This window comes from Diaphorina citri, unplaced genomic scaffold (genome assembly GCF_000475195.1).
Source record: "Diaphorina citri unplaced genomic scaffold, Diaci psyllid genome assembly version 1.1 scaffold878, whole genome shotgun sequence".
Taxonomy (NCBI): Eukaryota; Metazoa; Arthropoda; class Insecta; order Hemiptera; family Psyllidae; genus Diaphorina; species Diaphorina citri.
Window position 1 is genome coordinate 154,416 of NW_007378310.1, and position 22,739 is coordinate 177,154.

The following is a 22,739-nucleotide window of genomic DNA, read 5'->3' on the forward strand; positions in this document are numbered from 1 at the left end:
CTCCCTCTGTACCCTTTAGATTTAAATGTTTTCTCTTTTACTTTCTATTAACCCAAAGGGCACGTCGTTTTTACATCCGTTCGTGAGAATAATGATAATTTGTTTAATTAACAATGCAGTAGGACGACTGATGGAGAAAGGGAAAAACTAGGTTAGAAATAGTGGGGCTTTTCAGCCAAACAATAATTCAGCTAAGGTGAAAATGAGGAAAATTAACATAACAAAACGGATTACCTACAACTTCACGCTTTCAGCAAAAGTCTCTAGCTCTTTAGGGCTAGTAAATCATTAGCGTCTTTCCCTCGGCTCGGCGGTGGTGTAAATTTGTAAAAGATAAAGTGAAGCACTCTAGAACCTAAGTTCTAGCTCAGAATATTGCATTCACAGTTTTTCCCAAGATATCACTCTGTCCATCTTTGAAGGAAATGGGAAAATTTCTCTCTCTCTCTCTTTCTCTCTCTTCCCTTTCCTCTCTCTCTCTCTCTCTCTCTCTCTCTCTCTCTCTCTCTCTCTCTCTCTCTCTCTCTTTCTCTTTCTTTCTCTCCTCTCCCCCTCTCTATATTTTTTCTCTGTCCTCCTTCCTCTCTCATTCTTCGTCTTTCTCTCCCTTTCCCTCTCTTTATCTCTCTCCCTCCCTCCCTCTGTCCCCTTTAGATTTAAATGTTGTCTCTGTTACTTTCTATTAACCCAAAGGGCACGTCGTTTTTACATCCGTTCGTGAGAATAGTGATGATTTGTTTAATTAACAATGCAGTAGGACGAATGATAGAGAAAGGGAAAAACTAGGTTAGAAATAGTGGGGCTTTTCAGCCAAACAATAATTCAGCTAAGGTGAAAATGAGGAAAATTAACATTAAGTAAATAAACTGCAACAAACTCTTGAACGTGAATTTTCGTCCTTCCTAATTTTTCTTCCCTTTTCCAAGGAATAGACTTAAGCTATGAATGAACCTATGAAGAATAATATCCTTCTTAGAAGCATTGTGTCTTAGGAAGGATCCTCTTGTATTTGTATTTACTTGTTATTGTCAACCTTCTCTCTCTTCTTTTTTCCCTTTTCGTCCTCCTTCTACTTCTCTTCTTCTCAACCTCTTGATTCCCCTAGTTCTTATTCTTTTCCTGACGTTTCTCCTCCTCTTTCTCTTCTTCTTATTCCTTCTCTTTCTTCTCCTCCTCCTCCTCTGTGTTCTCTTCCTTTGCATTACCTTCTCTTCAAATCCTCAATTTTTCTTCTCCTTCCCCACCTTTTCCTTCCTGTTCTTCTGTCTGCCTACTGCCTACATACAATTATAGTTTCTCTTTTGAACGGCACACACAACTCTGATTAAACTGATTTTCGTTAATTAAATGAACACAGAAATCTAATTAGTAAAATGATAATGATACTACACTGCCGTCAAAGTATAAATTAGGTGCTTATAAAAGCATGAATAGAATGGGATGTGTTTACTTGCAGTTGGTTTATGAACCAAGCGAGTTTGTTACCCTCGGAACAAACAATGGAGTATTATTCCGATTGTGATGTTCGTTTACCTACTGGCAAAAACAATAGGTAATAGTGGTAAATTGGTAACGAGCATTTTCAAAAATTCCTCTTAAAAACGCAGTTACTCACCTCTGACTTTGACAAATATTTGAAAAAAAAAAACCCTTAATTAGAATTTGACGAATATATGTTGCAGTTGGTTTATGAACCAAGCGAGTTTGTTACCCTAAGAACAAACAATGAGGTATTATTCCGATTGTGATGTTCGTTTACTTACTGGCAAAAACAATAATAGTGGGAAAATGGGACTTATTTGATCCTGACGCATAGATTCTTTATAAGTCTTTACGTATTTTTGCCTTTACAACGGCTATAATATTGGTTCTCTACTGTCGGGGTCTTGTTTTTCACTTATTGACTCAATAGTTGAACCAATTTAGAGGTAGAGTGGAGATTTTCAGCTTGTAGCATTGATACGTCTCTGATTATCACTTATTCTCAAGCCAGTGGTATTAACTTCTATAAATAAAGAGAAAAAAAAAAGCTTGAATATGTTAATGACAGGAGTGGGGGAGGGAAGTCGTTTGGGTACTCTTTTCATATAGTGAAAAGAATTTTCGAAATTAAATTTTAATGAAAATCTTTTAATTTATTATTTTATAGCGTCGGATCGCAATTTCAAGAACTAGCTTTTTCAACTTAATCGCTTAAATACGCTTAGCTTTAGTTGTTTATCAATAGAGTTATCCCTACTACAAGAAAAAACTCCAAAGTACAATAACGAAGGCTATAAAATGCAGATGTTTTTAGAACTTTTTTCGTGTTTCGTAAATATATTTTTTGGGGAAAGATTTATTGTTATGTAAATGTTTTTAATCCTCCCCACAATTTGCACTTTTTCAAAACTCCCACATCTAGAGATCCTTTTCCTTATTCCTACATTATGCATACCTTCCTATGTGAATGTGAGTCGGTATAGTAGCATAGGTAGTTATAGCTTTAATGTTAAAAGTATGTGAGGATGAAGCTTTCCCCTCCTAACTTATGTATTATGACTAAACATAAACATGTTTATTTTCCCCTTTCGGTTTTTGTGGCCTACTGTATAGGGTTATAGGGTATGAGATATAACCAAGCTATAGTGAAGTTGCTAATCTCTTCAAATCTTCTGCTCTGTTTCAGAGACTGAATGTGTCCTCAGCATACGAGACCTGGTTGTGCCCAGTGTGGTTCAGAATGGTACCAAGTCTATTTATTTTCCCCTTTCGGTTTTTGTGGCCTTTTGTATAGGGTTATAGGGTATGAGATATAACCAAGTGAAGTTGCTAATCTCTTCGAATCTTCTGCTCTGTTTCAGAGACTGAATGTGTCCTCAGCATACGAGACCTGGTTGTGCCCAGTGTGGTTCAGAATGGTACCAAGTCTTCCATCGTTCTAGACTGTGATTATGAATTCGAAGACCCGAGCGCCAAGGAAGGTCTGGTAGTCAAATGGTTTTTCAACAACAACCCGACGCCCGTGTACCAGTGGATTGTGGGCAAGAAACCACAGGCGTTTGGGATCTTCAAGAACAAACTCAACCTGGGGCACCGGGCTTCAACTGATGACTTCAAGGTGTATAGGGCGATGCAAATCATGAATCCTACCATGGCAAGAAACCACAGGCGTTTGGCATCTTCAAGAACAAACTCAACCTGGGGCACCGGGCTTCAACGGATGACTTCAAGGTGTACAGGGCGATGCAAATCATGAATCCTACCATAGAGCTGTCTGGAGAGTACATGTGTCTGGTGTCCAACTTTGAGAATGAGAAGTCTGAGGTGAAGAAGATGACGGTGTTTGGTGAGTAAATTAGTAATTAGTCATGTGTATGTTTTGTTTAACAGCGTGCAGCGCAGCGTTTACACAGTATACTGTGATCGATTGATGTCAATTGACATCAACTTCATCTGAAACTGTCAAAAAATCTAAACTTTGAAATTTGGTTCCATTTCACCAAAATCCTTTGATCTTACCTCCTTTTGCACTGGTTCCAGTCGAGTCTATGTTGATCGACTGTAGTATAGAACCATCCAAAGGGTTATTTGTACTTCAATCATACAGATTCTGTATGTTGGATTAGTAACAGGGCAATGGTTATCTTGACCAGAAAGGATTTGTCCTGTATTATCAGTCGTCTGTTATTTACCCATCTGCATTCACTAGTTAAGTAGGTACCTTCAAAACCCTACATGACCATACTTTTACGAGGTAAAGGTATATTTAGCAATGATTTGAAATCGTAGCTTAACAGACGAGTATAGTCCGTACGTCCGTATGAGGGATGATTTATTTCGTATGTACGGAGAATGTTTTGAATGCAAGTACCTACATATCAGAGTTCCGGGTAATCTATTATCCCCCTAGAGCTGCTCTGCCTGTGATCCACGTACGTCCGTATGAGGGATGATTTATTTCGTATCTACGGAGAATGTTTTGAATGCAAGTACCTACATATCAGAGTTCCGGGTAATCTATTATCCCCCTAGAGCTGCTCTGCCTGTGATCCACTACTACTCCACATGTGGAAATGCAATATCTGAAGCAGGGATTTTGCATTTTAATACCTTTTGAGGTGATGGGTATTCGTAGAGGACACAGTTCTTGGAGAAAGCTCTTTCTGTGTGTTTGACCAGGGAGTTCTTTCCACCTCTTTAAGGAGCGTCAGTAGATCGCGTATTTGCAAAATGTACTCTTGTGATTTCAAAAGATACGAAAGAAAAATTCTAATAACTATTTGTGAAGTTATTAGAACTTGACACATCTCTGGTGTTTGGTAGATCGATGAGGTAGTCCTACAAATAAGTGGCATACCCTTGTCTTTCCTCCCCTCACAAGGGAAAAACTTTTTTGTCTTGTTCATTTATACCCACGCAGCGCAGGCGAAAACCCCCACTTTGCCCATATCTTTATCAGGGCAAAACACCGATTCGTTTTTAGCTAAACCCCCTTTAGGGGTGAGCTAAACATTTCAGTCAAAAGTGGCTCCAAATTATTTCCAGTATTAACGACCACAACCGAGCTCGACTCGACCACAAGTACCACCGAGTACCCTACGAGCACTACCACCGATATGACCACCACTACCACGGATGTCACCAGTACCACCACAGATCTGAGCGAAACCACTACGTTCAGTTCTGACGAACCGAATGACCAAGGCATCGGGGCTGCGGGTAAGGTATCAGATGCAATGGACACTAAACCCTCTCTGCCACATGATAGATAGAGGCTTCTGATAGCACTGGGAACAATGGGTCGACGAAATTCAGACAAATACGATGGAGCCAACATTTCGAGAAGTAAAATTTCATTTGATACTTTTCAATATCCAAAACAGTGTAGGTACGAGTATTGTATGAATACAGATGTCAGGGTGTACTCGTCATTTGTAACTTGGGAAAAAGAACATGGGGCATTTTAATTGTGACAATCATGAATGCTTATCATGTCGTCACAAATGTCATTTCTCGAATATGACTCGACATTTCTCAAATATAACTCGATAACCCATTTCCACAATTTCCATTTTCCCATTGGAAAAATTCCCTCTACTCTGGTTCTGGTACCGAGCAGGTTATCTGATATGTGACATTATTCCTCATCTAGTGGGTGGTTAATTACAACCCTGAAAAAGGCCTAGCCTTAAAAAGTTTATATCTGGTGACCATAACATCTATCTAGGCATTTTCTAACCCTGTTATTTAGTCATTTCATTATAAGTTTCGTGATTAGATGTCATTATAAGGTTAGGAGGTTTTCCACTTTCCTATTAATCACTTTTTCTTTTCCATATTCTTCTTCACTCTTTTGCTTTCCGCTTTTCTTTTACCTCCTTCTTCCTCTTGAAACAGTCCAACATTCCTATGTACATACCTATACCCCCTGTTCATAGGTAGTTGTAGCTTTAATGTTAAAAGTATGTGAGGATGAAGCTTTCCCCTCCTAACTTATGTATTATGACTAAACATAAACATGTTTATTTTCCCCCTTCTTTTTTCCACACTCTTCTTCACTCCTTTGCCTTTCCGCTTTTCTTTCCTGCCTCCCTCTTCCTCTTGAAACAGTCCAACATTCCTATGTACATACCTATACCCCCTGTTATGCTCGCTCTCCAGTCCTTTTCTACTCTTTTGCTACAAAATTCCTCGCTTTTATGGAAATTTAAGAGGGACATTTCCTACCTCTTTTGCAACGTACACCTTGGTGCTCGCTGTCCATTCCTTTTCTACTCTTTTGCTACAAAATTCCTCGCTTTTATGGAAATTTAAGAGGGACATTTCCTACCTCTTTTGCAACGTACACCTTGTGTGACGTCATTGTAACATACCACATACCGTGACATACCTCATGGAAGCCCGCATTTCTTTTGTAACCATCGTATTATACCTGGTGTAGATTTTGTTCGTGATAATTGTCGTACAAAGGGAGGAGAACTCACTGACCTGTAACAAAGTAAAGATAGAAAATTATTAACAGAGGACTTACCCAACAGGATAATTTCGTACAGCCTGTGTTTTGCCAAACCATATCGCAATCATGGAAGCCCGCATTTCTTTTGTAACCATCGTATCATACCTGGTGTAGATTTTGTTCGTGATAATTGTCGTACAAAGGGAGGAGAACTCACTGACCTGTAACAAACAAAGTAAAGATAGAAAATTATTAACAGAGGACTTACCCAACAGGATAATTTCGTGCAGCCTGTGTTTTGCCAAACCATATCGCAATAAATAAAGTTCATCTAAGGTTTAATACTCGTATGCAAACTTATTGCAAACGTATGGTTAGGAATTATTACTACTGTAGCATCCTAAACTTGAATAATGTGCATATGATTATTTATTGAAATAATGTAGATGTTATGGGGTCTGGTGGATTGGAGCATTTGGAGCATTCAGCAAGTCTTCTGACTTGCTGTCTTTAGGGACTTTAGGGTAATTAGGGTATTTAGCAGGTCGTTATTACGCGTGAATTTATTATGAGCACGAGCTTTGCCCAATACCCAGACTAATTCAGAATTGAAATCGTGCTGTCTTTAGGGTATTTAGCAGGTCGTTATTACGCGTGAATTTATTATGAGCACGAGCTTTGCCCAATACCCAGACTAATTCAGAATTGAAATCCACCTCTCTGATGTAATCAGCTCGGTATTTATCTCTTTAAATCAAAATTACTAAGCTTTGGGCTTAAGATAAGGCTCTTTTTCTCTTCTCACATTTTCCTCCTATTTCTCTTCTCAGGGAACTGGACGCTGTGGTTCAAAGGCAGCAGAATGATACCACGGATCTGTACAGCATTGAAGCCTTTGTTGAACTGGACGTGAAAACTCTCAAGTCAGCATCTATCACGTTTGACTGTATACTGTCGATACCAGAAGCAAACTACACAGCCCATGAGTATGAAGATTATCAGATCAACAGTAAGTACCGCCCTAGGGGTTGCTTTGAGTTTCACACTTTCTGGGTCGCTTTTGAGGTGATGGGTATTCGTAGAGGACACAGTTCTTGGAGAAAGCTCTTTCTGTGTGTTTGACCAGGGAGTTCTTTCCACCTCTTACATCACTAACATCTGAATTTGATAAAATAAAGGGAACAGACCGTGCGTGTTATGATATTTTCTATTTTTAAATTTCATTTCTTGGCATAATCATAATATGTGGAGTTTTATAGAGTGTTCTTACTGTTGTTATCGTCAGATACAATTTTTGGCGTATGATGCCATGTTTGAAAATAAACAGAGAACGCTCGCAAAGATATCTCACTCGATAGCGGAGGCCCTAACTCACATAATGTGTGAATTTATGAAGACAGGTACGCTAATATTAGCAGGAGATGAAAAGAGAATTTGGGTGTAGGTATAAATCTTTACTAAATAAATATTTACAACCTATTAGTTTAATTTTTCGGAGAAAGTAAAGATGAGGTCAAACTTTTTTGACTTGGCAGGGCGGAGCGCTACCGCGCTCCTTAATCTTCTTATATTATAAGAACGAGATCCATTCACAGTTCACAGTTCACATTTCATAGTTCACACACTGATCGCTCTATCTCTAGAAATTAGGAAACAGATATTATTTATATTAAATGTTTCATACTGTGCTGCCCCTGCAATGCATAGGCATTTTAATATCTTAGTCCCCAATGCGATATAGCTATTTCTAGTAGGTAATATGTGTTTCGAAGAAAAAATGCAATATGCATTTCAATATGTATAGGCAAAAACATTTAGATTGGAACATAGGTAGGTTTATCTGAGACAGAAAAAAATTGTAAACATTTTCTTATCCAGTGGGGAAAAAATTGTATGTGTCTGCCAAGATCTAGGTAGATTATTGCAGTTTGTTTATGTATGTTCAAGACGTGTGTAAATCTTGGAACTATAAACATGTAACTATGTTTGAACATGTTTTAGGAAACAGATATTATTTATATTAAATGTTTCATACCGTGCTGCCCCTGCAATGCATAGGTGTTTACACGAGGACAAATTTTCAAGAACTTCTAGCTGCATTACAGTAATATTTCGTCTTCTAGTTACACGAGGACAAATTTTCAAGAACTTCTAGCTGCATTACAGTAATATTTCGTCTTCTAGTAATATTGTCTATTTTTAAGACAATGTTTTCATTGTATTTCTTTATCTATCACACACACTGTTAGGCATTGTCTGTCAGGCAAATATGTAAGGGATAGATATTAAAATTAGCCTGTATTGAATGCAGTAAAGCTTTCAGTCTTCCAATATGCCAGAATACAAGATCTCTAGATGGGCTAGGCTCTCTAATTGCTAAAGACTTTTCAAATTTAATAAATTTTGAAAGCAGAAAGACTGTAAGCAAAGATAACAACATAAGTACTCTGAGAACTAAGAAAGTAGAAAGACGATATCCAGAAAGTTCATCCTTTGCCCTCTGATTTTACCCTAAACATTAAGCAAGGAATGCTCTTAGGGAGGATTTCGAGAAAGCATTAGGTATATTCAGTGACATTCAGGGGCTCTCTAATTGCTAAAGACTTTTTAAATTTAATAAATTTTGAAAGCAGAAAGACTGTAGGCAAAGATAACAACATAAGTACTCTGAGAACTAAGAAAGTAGAAAGACGATAGGTATATCCAGAAAGCTCATCCTCTGCCCTCTGATTTTACCCTAAACATTAAGCAAGGAATGCTCGTAGGGAGGATTTCGAGAAAGCATTAGGTATATTCAGTGACATTCAGCAAAATAAAATATTGCTCGGCTTACTGAAATGTTTATATGGACATTAAAGATTATATTTATGGGGTCACATCTTAAATCTTTGCCCGTGCAGATCTAATGGCGACATGGAAAAATGTTATTGGAGTGGTAGGTAGACTAGTGCATACTGGTCGTTTGCAGAATCCTTGAAAAACTTGGAAGATTAGGGGTTGAAACTTACTCCGTTCCTCTTTTTGAACAACCTGTAGGTGCGTCCTATGTACGAGTAAGTAGATATATGAGGATAGGCATTGCAATAAAACCTTTAATAGGCAATATGAAGGACCTAGGTATGTTGAATTCAGCAATGAAAAGTGAAAGCTATTGAAATTCATACAGAATATGTACCTTTTCTAGAAATAAGTAGGTATGTAGCTGATGAAGGTTAGGTATGTTTTCAAAAGCTTTACCACACAGGTACTTTTGAGTACTATAGGTACGTATCCCCAATGTTGTTTGTTTGCAAACATTTGGCAAGTTTACAACCACCTTGGTCTCGTAATTTCTCTGCATGACCACTGTCACTCATTCGTAAAAATCCAACAAGTAGCTCTGAAATACCCCTTATTTATCCTCAGATCTTAAATCCTTGCCCGTGCAGATTTAATGGCGACATGGAAAAATGTTATTGGAGTGGTAGGTAGACTAGTGCATACTGGTCGTTTGCAGAATCTTTGAAAAACTTGGAAGAGTAGGGGTTGAAACTTACTCCGTTCCTCCTTTTCAACAACCTGTAGGTGCGTCCTATGTACGAGCAAGTAGATATGAGGATAGGCATTGCAATAAAACCTCTAATAGGCAATATGAAGGACCTAGGTATGTTGAATTCAGCAATGAAAAGTGAAAGCTATTGAAATTCATACAGAATAGGTATGTACATTTTCTAGAAATAAGTAGGTATGTAGCTGATGAAGGTTAGGTATGTTTTCAAAAGCTTTACCACACAGGTACTTTTGAGTTCTATAGGTACGTATCCCCAATGTTGTTGGTTTGCAAACATTTGGCAAGTTTACAACCATCTTGGTCTCCTAATTTTTCTGCATGACCACTGTCACTCATTTGTAAAAATCCAACAAGTAGCTCTATTTATCCTCAAACTAATGTGTTTGTTAAGAAAGGGTTCAGTCACAGAGGTTGAGCGCATGCTTTGTAAATTGTAGACGCGTGCCTCAGGGATTCTACCTGAGGAAGCTACATCGGTGATGCATACATGGTAAACACAAAATATACAGACAAGCTAGATGATTGTAGTCACGGAATGCTACTCAAGCGATAAGAAACACGGACCCAAGCGCTGTTTGAAAAGAAGCAACATTAATTGCAACAAAGGATTTCCTGTCTTCTGTCCGTTCCTCTTTCATATGGATGGATTATTACAGTCATATATTAGCGTTGAGGATTAGAACAGTGCTGGAGGGAAATGGGATGTATTTACTTGCAGTTGGTTTATGAACAAAGCGAGTTTGTTACCCTAGGAACAAACAATGGAGTATTTTTCCGATCGTGATGTTCGTTTACCTACTGGCAACGAGTATTTTCAAAAATTCCTCTAAAAACGCAGTTACTCACCTCTGACTTTGACAAATATTTGAGAAAAAAAAAACCCCTTAGTTAGAATTTGACGAATATATGCGTCACCTGGAAAATGGGACTTAATTGATCCTGACGCATAGATTCTTTCTAGGTCTTTACGTATTTTTGCCTTTACAACGGCTATAATATTGGTTCTCTACTATCGGGGACTTGTGTTTCACTTATTGACTCAATAGTTGAACCAATTTAGAGGTAGAGTGGAGATTTTCAGCTTGTAGCATTGATACGTCTCTGATTATCACTTATTCTCAAGCCAGTGGTATTAACTTCTTCAAGACAACGATCACAGACGATTCAGTGACCAAGAAGTGTGATATGCTCATTTAATGTACCTTTGGTTTTGTTTCCAGTCAAAGAAAAGGGCATCGATCTTATCATTGATGAAACGATCGATAACAAAACGGAGAAGGCCAACAAGTTGACGATTCAGTGACCAAGAAGTGTGATATGCTCATTTAATTAACCTTTGGTTTTGTTTCCAGTCAAAGAAAAGGGCATCGATCTTATCATTGATGAAACGATCGATAACAAAACGGAGAAGGCCAACAAGCGTCACCTGGAAAATGGGACTTATTTGATCCTGACGCATAGATTCTTTCTAGGTCTTTACGTATTTTTGCCTTTACAACGGCTATAATATTGGTTCTCTACTGTCGGGGACTTGTTTTTCACTTATTGACTCAATAGTTGAACCAATTTAGAGGTAGAGTGGAGATTTTCAGCTTGTAGCATTGATACGTCTCTGATTATCACTTATTTTCAAGCCAGTGGTATTAACTTCTTCAAGACAACGATCACTGACGATTCAGTGACCAAGAAGTGTGATATGCTCATTTAATTAACCTTTGGTTCTGTTTCCAGTCAAAGAAAAGGGCATCGATCTTATCATTGATGAAACGATCGATAACAAAACGGAGAAGGCCAACAAGATTCGGATCAAGTGTGAGGTGGACGATGTCTATCCTGAACCAAATATGACAATCCGTATGGACGACAGGTGAGTGTTGCATCGTTCATTGATGAAACAGAGATGTACATAGATAGCCAGTCAACCCAATGGATCAAATAACCCCTCATAGAAACATTAGACTTCATTTGTAGAGAGAATGATGGTTTTTAGAATCAATTTGGATCTAGAATACTCGGTCCTTAGCTGACACCAAGTTATTTACATTACAGTTAGATAAATGACATAAATCAAGCTTTTATAATTAGGTATTCTTATCAGAACGAGGTATATTAATTACTAGTGGCCAACTCAATGGATCAAATAACCTCTCATAGAAACATTAGACTTCGAGTATTTGTAGAGAGAATGATGGTTTTTAGAATCAATTTGGATCTAGAATGCTCGGTCCTTAGCTGACACCAACAAGTTCTTGTAGGTAAATATTTACATTACAGTTAGATAAATGACATAAATCAAGCTTTTATAATTAGGTATTCTTATCAGAACGAGGTATATTAATTACAAGCTAATTAACTAGTGGGTGGTTAATTACAACCCTGAAAAAGGCCTAGCCTTAAAAAGTTTATATCTGGTGACCATAATATCTATCTAGGCATTTTCTAACCCTGTTATTTAGTCATTTCATTATAAGTTTCGTGATTAGATGTCATTATAAGGTTAGGAGGTTTTCGTTTACACTTTTCATTCTTTCTCTTTCCTCTCGCCAGGCTTCTTTTTATCATTGTTTCTAATCATCTTCTTCCCTCTCTCTCCCTTTTCTCCCTCCCTCTCTCTCTTTCTCCTCTTTCTTCTCTCTCTTTCTGTCCTCCCTATCTCTTTCTCTCTCATGTGCACCCAACGGAAACATGATTAAACCCATTAGCTATTTTCAAGTGAAAATAAAGAACGAAGGAAAAACAGAGAATGAGAGAGAAGAGAAAGCTCATTTGAATGAAAGCAAAGAAAAAGTAAAGCAGGGAGGGAGAGTAATAGAGAAGGGAATGTGCCGTGAGATAGACAAGGAGAGAGAGAAAGATTTAATTAGCTTTTTGTTAAATGGGTTGAAAGAGGGAGAGTAATAGAGAAGGGAATGTGCCGTGAGATAGACAAGGAGAGAGAGAAAGATTTAATTAGCTTTTTGTTAAATGGGTTGAATAAAAAAATGCAAAACAAGCATACAGAGATAGAGAAACAGAGACGGAAAGAGAAGGAAGAGAGACGGAGAGGAATAAAGAGAAAAAAGAACAAGGAAGACAGAGAGAAATACTCGTATAAACAGTAAGTTGATGTTACATGGCTACCATAATTCCTACAATACCGTAGGTAGGTACCAGTTTATGTCTTTGTTTGCTATATTGTAGAACGGAGTAGTTATGTATATCACATTGGTTTTTTTCTCCGAATGATTTTTAAAATTCACAGTTTACAAGAAAGACAGAGAGAAATACTCGTATAAACAGTAAGTTGATGTTACATGGCTACCTTAATTCCTACAATACCGTAGGTAGGTACCAGTTTACATATGTCTTTGTTTGCTATATTGTAGAACGGAGTAGTTATGTATATCACATTGGTTTTTTTCTCCGAATGATTTTCAAAATTCACAGTTAACAAGGAAGACAGAGAGAAATACTCGTATAAACAGTAAGTTGATGTTACATGGCTACCATAATTCCTACAATACCGTAGGTAGGTACCAGTTTATGTCTTTGTTTGCTATATTGTAGAACGGAGTAGTTATGTATATCACATTGGTTTTTTTCTCCGAATGATTTTCAAAATTCACAGTTCCTGTGAGTATAGCTATTAAGCTTGCCTTTAGGTTTCGCTATAAAAATGGTAAAACAGATGTTATTCCCAGTACACTGTAGACGGAGGGAAGGGACAGTGGAATCTGGATTACCCTCCGACACTGACTATCAAGGTTCACAGATTTGGCGGAAAACTGTGTTTTACCTCCGGTAAAAAGTATTACATAACTCCATTTTATTCCCCTGGCTTTTTTTTTTTTTTTTTTTTTTTTTGGTTTCGCTACAAAAATGGTAAAACAGATGTTATTTCCAGTACACTGTAGACGGAGGGAAGGGACAGCGGAATCTGGATTACCCTCCGGCACTGACTATCAAGGTTCACAGATTTGGCGGAAAACTGTGTTTTACCTCCGGTAAAAAGTATTACATATTTTGCTAACTCCATTTTATTCCCCTGGCTTTTTTTTTTTGCTTTAAGGTAAATACTTAAACGGAGAGGATTTGGGTGGGATTTTTAGATGGAAAAAAAAAATTGCAATAAAAAAAGTTGCTTTAAGGTAAATACTTAAACGGAGAGGATTTGGGTGGGATTTTTAGATGGAAAAAAAAAATTGCAATAAAAAAAGCTTTCGAGGGACACCTTTTTCTGATTAATATTACACATGTTCAGTGTTCAGGCGAATTGGTGGGTTAACTTTGTAAACGTTGTGGTACAAGGCTTACACCAGGGCAGACCTTTTCAAAATTATTATTAAGGGAACGTTTTTCTTATCTCCTTTTAAAAGTCTGATAAAAAAAGGTTTATTTATTAAGGGAACGTTTTTCTTATCTCCTTTTAAAAGTCTGATAAAAAAAGGTAAAAAAAAACTTTTACTTTTCCGTTTTCTGTCCCAAAATGTAAAAGGTGTTCGGAAGTATAAAAATCTGGTGTGAACATCACACGACTTTCTATTACATTAATTCGGACAGTTCTAAAAGTTTCACCTTTCGATTCCGCGTGAAAAATCACATGGGATCAACTATTCACTTGGTTATTTGGTAACGGTTCACAAATAAAAGGGAAATTTGTTGACATTATTAAGGGAACGTTTTTCTTATCTCCTTTTAAAAGTCTGATAAAAAAAGGTAAAAAAAACTTTTACTTTTCCGTTTTCTGTCCCAAAATGTAAAAGGTGTTCGGAAGTATAAAAAAATCAAACGTGTTTTGAATTTTCTTCTTTCGAAAAAAAAAAGAAGTTAGAAATTAATTTAAAAGTTTTTTTTCGATTGTTGCTCAAGGTTCCAGGGCTAACAACCCACGCATTCTACAAGATCGTTTCTGTAGACTTTTGATTATTTTTCTAAACGCTTTTTACAGGATATTGTACTTTTTTAAAACTTTGACTGGAGTTTTAATGACAACAATGATATTACCTAAATAAATGTAGGCAGTAGGGGTAGGTGTTTAAATAGTAGGTATTATCTCATCTTATTGTATCTATGTAATATTTATTACTACAAATTGATTTTATTAAAATCTAATAGGTACTTACACCAAATTTATTACTAGGGATCGGATTATATACAGCAAAAAAGAAAAGCCAAAATATGTATGCAATATACAGCATAAAATGACCAAAATATGCAACATTATAATTATGCATAATCAAATTACCTATTTGCACAGTTTTAAAGCGGACTAATTAGTTCTTATCTATTGTTTGTTGCTAAATACTATTTGCACAGTTTTAAAGCAGACTAATTAGTTCTTATCTATTGTTTGTTGCTAAATAAAGTTGAATATAACTAGGTACCAAAAACGAGAAGACCAAATATTGTGGAAAATGAATTTCAGTATTTAAAAAACAAAATCAAGAAGAACAGTAATCAAATTACCTATTTGCACAGTTTTAAAGCGGACTAATTAGTTCTTATCTATTGTTTGTTGCTAAATAAAGTTTAATATAGGTAACTAGGTACCAAAAACGAGAAGACCAAATATTGTGGAAAATGAATTTCAGTATTTAAAAAACAAAATCAAGAAGAACAACAACTGAAGGTTATTGATTTTTTAAGCATACTTCTGCGATAAGTTGAATATAACTAGGTACCAAATACGAGAAGACCAAATATTGTGGAAAATGAATTTCAGTATTTAAAAAACAAAATCAAGAAGAACAACAACTGAAGGTTATTGATTTTTTTTTTTTTTTTAAGGCAGAGGAAGAAGAAGAACGGGGAAAAAGAGATTAACAAAAAAAAAAATGTCCAAATTAAGACTTAGTTCAACATAGGCATATTAGCCGTCCTATACGTCCTATGGGTACGTATAAACAGAAGCACGTAGGTAGGCACGTACAGGAAACACTGCATTATTCTGAATATGAAAAGGATCTACTTACTGTATTGGGGGAAAGTAGGATGGGCATTTTTGATACTGTTTTCAGCACAATCAGTGGAACTATGTCTGATGGTTTACATCAACAATTTCCATAACAATTGAGTCGTTTATTTTAACACATTTGAACCCAATAAGGGTGCTCCCTTTCTGGTGTTCTCGTGTTGACCCAGCACCTAAATGGAAAGTATTGTGCCTCTTATCGCCCATTTGATGAGGGACATACTACGGGATGGACATGCTACGACACAGACCACATGAAGATAAACATTTCAATTTTAATTGTATAACTGACTACCTACAGACTTACCTTCATTCGGAAAGGGTACCTATAAGTCGTAAATAATGAACCCCCCTGCGTTCCTCCAGTGCTACCAGAAACCTTTTAAAATGTTTCTAGTTATTGTCAGTGATACCTGATGATATTTACCTTTGCTAGTTGAACTGTTTGATATTTCTTTTTTTGATTTTTGCATTTTTGTACGATTCATGTTGAAGGAATTAGAACCCCCTGGATTGAAGTCTTTAGATGAATCGATTGTAATTTATACGTTTTTTGCTTAAGACACGTTTTTGTTGACCGAAACCCTCCTGAGTTTGAAAGGTCGAGTGCATCATAGCATGCATCCCAATATTGTTGATCATTTAGATTAGATTCAGACCGAATAAACTACGGGCTAAAAAATTCCCGGAGGGACGGACCCAGCTTGTTTAAAACTTTGACTGGAGTTTTAATGACAACAATGATATTACCTAAATAAATATAGGCAGTAGGGGTAGGTGTTTAAATACTAGGTATTATCTCATCATATTGTATCTATGTAATATTTATTACCTACTACAAAATGATTTTATTAAAATCTAATAGGTACTTACACCAAATTTATTACTAGGGATCGGATTATAATACAGCAAAAAAGAAAAGCCAAAATATGTATGCAATATACAGCATAAAATGACCTAAATATGCAACATTATATGCATAATCAAATTACCTATTTGCACAGTTTTAAAGCGGACTAATTAGTTTTTATCTATTGTTTGTTGCTAAATAAAGTTCAATTCAATTCAATATTTTTATTGTGATATTTGACAAACTTTTTACACAATTTACAATAATACTGGGGGAGGGGGGGTGCTAATAATACTAAAAAAAAAAAAAAAAAAGTCATTATATTATAAAGAAAGCTACCGAAGGTAAACTTGGAAAAATCGGGTAAAGATGAACCTATGCTATGGCAAAGTAGTATTCATTTGTATGTCCGCCGTGAAAATATTTATATATGCAATGTGCGATGAACAAAACCACTTGCCAATACTAAGATGTTTCTCCCCAAGTCTGAGTGCCGAGGTGTCATTTTGGAAAAGCTCAATGTCATACAAAGCCCTAGAATTAGTACAGTAATGTGGCTCGGCTAGTGTTCATTGTGTCTTTAATGCCTTAACCATCATACCAACCCCTTGTCTTTTAACCCTTCTTCAACATTCCAGAATTATTGACAAATATTTTGACTGTTTCCCTGAAGTTATCGAATGTATATTATGTAGACACTGTTTTACGCGTTAAAATCCTACACATACATATCTCTACCTACAATGTTATTATGTAAATGTAAAACTTTCCCATGTATAAAGTTCTTTTACCCAGGTATGTAAGTAGGTATTTTCAATTTCCATGCTCTTCGCCATGAATTACAATAAGAAGAATGTATTTCACAAAGAAAGCCACCTATGTATTTACGGACAGGAAAAAGAGAATGTACTTGCATAATTTCCTACCACAAAAATAATAAAGTTGGTTCATTAAAAACCATTTTTCTGACCTTTCTTTTGAAAAAAATTCACCACCGTAATAAAAAATATTAAAATTTTCGCTTTGGTTTTCAAAAAGCCCAAGCACTTTTGCAGCTTCTAGATAAAACCTAGATTTCGAAAAGCAGTGTGGTAGCTCCGGAAAGTAAAAAGAATTGAAATCTGTTTCTATTTAGCGGCGTAACAGGTAGCGGCTACAGGACGCGGGCTGACCTTTCTTTTGAAAAAAATTCACCACCGTAATAAAAAATTAAAATTTTTGCTTTGGGTTTCAAAAAGCCCAAGCACTTTTGCAGCTTCTAGATAAAACCTAGATTTTGAAAACCAGTGCGGTAGCTCCGGGAAGTAAAAAGAATTGAAATCAGTTTCTATTTAGCGGCATAACAGGTAGCGGCTACAGGACGTGGTGTCCAATTCTCGATGCATCACTGAATTTAAATCACGGTTAGCGGGTTAGCCCAGTTGTAACGTGCTTGCTTGCCATCGACAAAAATTTGTACCTACTCATTTTTCGATTGCAAATATTTCAACGAGTTATTTTCTGGTGTTCTCGTGTTGACCTAGCACCTAAATGGAAAGTATTGTGCCTCTTATCGCCCATTTGATGAGGGACATACTACGGGATGGACATGCTACGACACAGACCACATATCAGTGGAAAATTCTTTTTTTTTTGTAGAAATGAGGTTTTTTTTAGTAGAAAATAGGTAAAATTCAGCATTATATGCCAACATTCTTTAATATATGCATAATCATCAAAAAAGTTTCAAAACATACAAATGCACTATGCAACAAAAATTTGTACCTACTCATTTTTCGATTGCAAATATTTCAACGAGTTAATTTCTGGTGTTCTCGTGTTGACCCAGCACCTAAATGGAAAGTATTGTGTCTCTTATCGCCCATTTGATGAGGGACATACTACGGGATGGACATGCTACGACACAGACCACATGATACAAATCAAGTGCTATGTACATAGATATACAACTGTTTTCTGCATGGTTATTTGGATACGCCACTTTATCTTCACAATTTTTTACATCACCCCCATTAAAACCATAACCTTTTCAAAATTTGACCCAACTTTTAAATAGTACCTACACCTACTTCTGTTCATTGCACAACTTTCTTTCTTCGTCTTTTTTTTTTTTATTTTTTTCACTTTTCCCTCATTCACTTTCTCTCTCTCTCTCACCCCCCTTACCCTCTCACTTTTTTACTTTCCTTATCCTATAGGAAGGAAAGTAATGTAATCGGGTCAAATTTTCGATGGTCAGATTTTAGTGCCAAAACATTTATTACCTACGTATAACGCTATGATCACTTTTTTTTTTTGTTGCAGATGGCGCTTCGGGTCTCAGTTTGCTAGGAGTTCCGCTGCTTCTGTTGGCGGTATCAATAGTGAACAATGTCGTACACTCTGACCTAATTTCTAAATATTGTGCTCATTCATTTGTGAATGTGTTCTTGTGTGCTCTAGAGTCTGGATGCAGTTCTAAACAAAATTATATTTTTTGAAAAACAAAAATGTAATGTTTTTTTCTCATTGTTCACAGATGATCATCCCACTTGTTTCTACTCCAAGTGATTTTACACCAAAGAATTTTCAAACTGTGAATAATTGAGAGAAATGGTACTACAGTGTGACCCAGTACACTGTACTCATGACGGTTTGCAAGGAATTCACCCTGCTAAGTACTAGCAGTTCTTAGAAGTTACCATGGAAACAGGTTGGTAATTTGCTTACCTGATAGATGCTCCTGGTATCCATCCTATCCTGGAGAGATGTTCATCAATTTGGACAGTGGACTGGTATGCGGGAACGTCCATGAAGCTTCTCTTGAACAACCTGGCAACAGAAATAGCAAAATATTTTAAGCTTTTAATAAGTATGGTTATCATAAAATGAGTTTGTGAGAAAAAGGAGATTTCAAGACCTTAAAATTAAATTTAGGGCACTCTTAACCGACATTAGCGTCATTAAAAAAAAGTTAAATTACTACTTATGTATTCAATATTTTGCTCGTCAAATTCGAGTGATTTTAATTATCTTCATTTTAATTAACTTGTTCAAGTACTTACCTCTACTAACTAATGATAAATTAATTATTATTTTAATAATATTATGGGGATTTGTTATTGTTTTGTTAATTTGTACTTGCCTAGTGGGTACATCTATTATGTTTATTATCGTTAGGTTCTTATCTACCTATTTTTATTTATGTTTTTGTAAAAGATTTGTACAGTGTTTTATAATATTGTATCATCAATAGTAATGTTTAGTTAGGTTTAAATAATTATTGTTCAATAATTGACAGATTAAAATAAGTCGGTACTCGTACAAAAAATCTGCAAACCTCATACGGAACATTTGAACGATCACCATTGTATGGTCGCCGGATAATTTCCGTGTATGCAATGTGGTGTGCTCCAAATATGTACATTAGTCGGATTCACTTACTGCAAACAGTACTGTCTAGTAATTCGATTAAAATAGGTCGGTACCCGTACAAAAAATCTGCAACCCTCATACGGAACATTTGAACGATCACCATTGTATGGTCGCCGGATAATTTCTGTGTATGCAATGTGGTGTGCTCCAAATATGTACATTAGTCGGATTCACTCACTGCAAACTAGGTAATCTAGTAATTCACATAAAAATAAGAATATAATATTTTTTTATCAAGAAAATTACGATTAAAAGTTTTTAAATTGGTGAGCTTTCGATGTCACTCAGGACATCATCTTCAGACCAAGATAGATGTTGACTCTATCGCTTTATGCCCTTCTGCACATTATTTGTCATTCCATATCTATTTCAATCGTCTTCTTCTTCTTCTTCTCCTTCTTCTTCTTCATAGTTTCATGTTGTCCCAGCAGCTATTTATGTTGAGCGGTTCCACCCAACCACTTCTATTCCGGAACTTCAGCTCGTAATTTGGATGGCGATGTTGCATTATTGTGTCGCGGGAGAATTTATCGGTACACATTGTGATTTTGTATTTGAATGCGAATTCAAATGAAAGTTGTTTTCACTAGTGCACCTTGTGTCCAGATAGGTTTTAATTAGCTTCCATTTAATTTTACTACTTTAATGTATTTGATGGTTGAAAAGTATAACGACAGTCAGTTCAATCTATATATTCCCTACGTAATATGTAGTGCTTACTGGCCTTTCGTCAATTACGAGAGATGAAATCATCCCTTTACCGTCAGAATGGGAAATAATTTCTAAGGGGCGTAATTACGTAAATCTAAGAGCTCGGAATACAAATTAGGTAACAACTATGTAATAGTCCTCATAATAACTAGCAGCATATGATGTGTCCAGAGTAGTTATGTAGTAAGTACGACGCCGCGACGTTTAATTTAATTTGAGTAATCTGCCGGAACTGATGCATTCCACGTCCATCGTAAAGCCGCCGGGCTAGAGATTGCATGCCTATAACATTGTAGTAGTTATGTAGTAAGTACGACGCCGCGACGTTCGATTTAATTTGAGTAATCTGCCGGAACTGATGCATTCCACGTCCGTCGTAAAGCCGCCGGGCTAGAGATTGCATGCCTATAACATTGTAATGCACCACACACGGTAGGCACTCTGCTAAACACCACTAAAGTGCACAAATCTCCAGCGCAGAAAAAAATATTTCACGATTATCAAAAAACAATTTTAGGAAATCTAGGTATACTATCTGTGGTGTACTTATAAAGCCTAGTGATTTTAGGGACACCCAATCGAATTCCTGTCAGAGCCAAGAAATTTTAGGTTTAAATAATTATTATTGTTCAATAATTGACCGATTAAAATAGGTCGGTAACCGTACAAAAAATCTGCAAACCTCATACGGAACATTTGAACGATCACCATTGTATGGTCGCCGGATAATTTCTGTGTATGCAATGTGGTTTGCTCCAAATATGTACATTAGTCGGATTCACTTACTGCAAACTAGGTAATCTAGTAATTCAGATAAAAATAAGAATATAATATTTTTATCAAAACAATTACGATTAAAAGTTTTTAAATTGGTGAGCTTTCGATGTCACTCAGGACATCATCTTCAGACCAAGATAGATGTTGACTCTATCGCAGCAGGAGTAGAAGTCTCTACTTTTATCTGAATTATTTTTTTCAAAATATTTCACGATTATCAAAAAACAATTTTAGGTAATCTAGGTATACTATCTGTGGTGTACTTATAAAGCCTAGTGATTTTAGGGACACCCAATCGAATTCCTGTCAGAGCCAAGAAATTTTCTGAATCCAGGCTAATGGGTATGAATATTTGTAAACAGGTCTACATTTCAAAGCAAAGTACCGAGAATCAGTATGTCCTATTTACTCGTATAACTAGGTTTACTAGGTACATGGGTACATAAATAGTAGGCTAATGGGCATGAATATTTGTAAACAAGTCTACATTTCAAAGCAAAGTACCGAGAATCAGTATGTCCTATTTACTCGTATAACTAGGTTTACTAGGTACATGGGTACATAAATAGCCCTATAATACTATGGACATGAACAACCTCGATGCACTTAGCAATTTCAGTATGGGGAGGGAATTGCTTACGAGAAAAATATAGCAAAAAGTCTGCTACAATTGTAAAATTCCTAGCTATCAGTACAATAATACGTAATACGAGCTCTATGGGAATTAAAAAAAAAAAAGATTTTATCGTCTTGTGTCGGACTACCGCTTTTATTACCCTATTAATTTGAATCGCCCATAAAGTTCTAGTCAAGTCATCAAATTCTCGTATACCTACGATAAAATGTTCTCTCTGATACCAAAGTACTTTTTGGCATCCTCCGCTTGTGTGTGTGTGTGGGCGATAGCCACGCTATAACTTTTCGTTCAATTAAAATTTCTAACTTTCTTGCGTGTTCGTTTTATTTACATTTTCAGCGCAGAAAGTCGTCATAGCAAAGATAAATGAGGATTTAAAGAAGGAGATGTTAAAGTAAACATTGCAAAACACAACAAGACTAGAGATATAGCAGTGAAGAAATCCATTATTTACGACTGCCAGGAACTTATGACGGTTGTATAGGGGGTCACGTCGCCAGAGCAGCCATTAAACTCGTACATATAGCAGTGAAGAAATCCATTATTTACGACTGCCAGGAACTTATGACGGTTGTATAGGGGGTCACGTCGCCAGAGCAGCCATTAAAACGGCATTTGGTGGTCGGAATATATGACAGTACGTGACAACAGTCATTAGGTTGGGAGTATGGGAGTTCGCTTGGTAGTCTAATATTATAAGGCTGTAGTTGTAGGTATTAGTGGATGTGATGTACTTACAATACATATATCTGGTTCAGGAATATATCTAGGTATATTCGTATAGGTAATTTGTCTTCATGCTTTAGGAGCTATAGTAGAGCTGTTTGACGAAGAATTTTGCGAACGATTGGAGTAACTTTACTTTTGTATTCAAATTTCATTTCATCTGTAGAGGGTCCTTGGTTAGTCCTC

The 22,739-nt window shown here is 36.3% G+C and overlaps 1 long non-coding RNA gene across 1 annotated transcript; it reads left to right on the forward strand.

The window, feature by feature from the left end:
- The first annotated feature begins 18,763 nt into the window (after positions 1-18,763).
- LOC113468876 lies at positions 18,764-21,968 on the forward strand. The gene is made up of 3 exons (XR_003392470.1): positions 18,764-19,537; positions 21,023-21,620; positions 21,740-21,968. It is a non-coding gene; the product is annotated as an uncharacterized LOC113468876 (long non-coding RNA).
- The last annotated feature ends 771 nt before the right edge of the window (positions 21,969-22,739 follow it).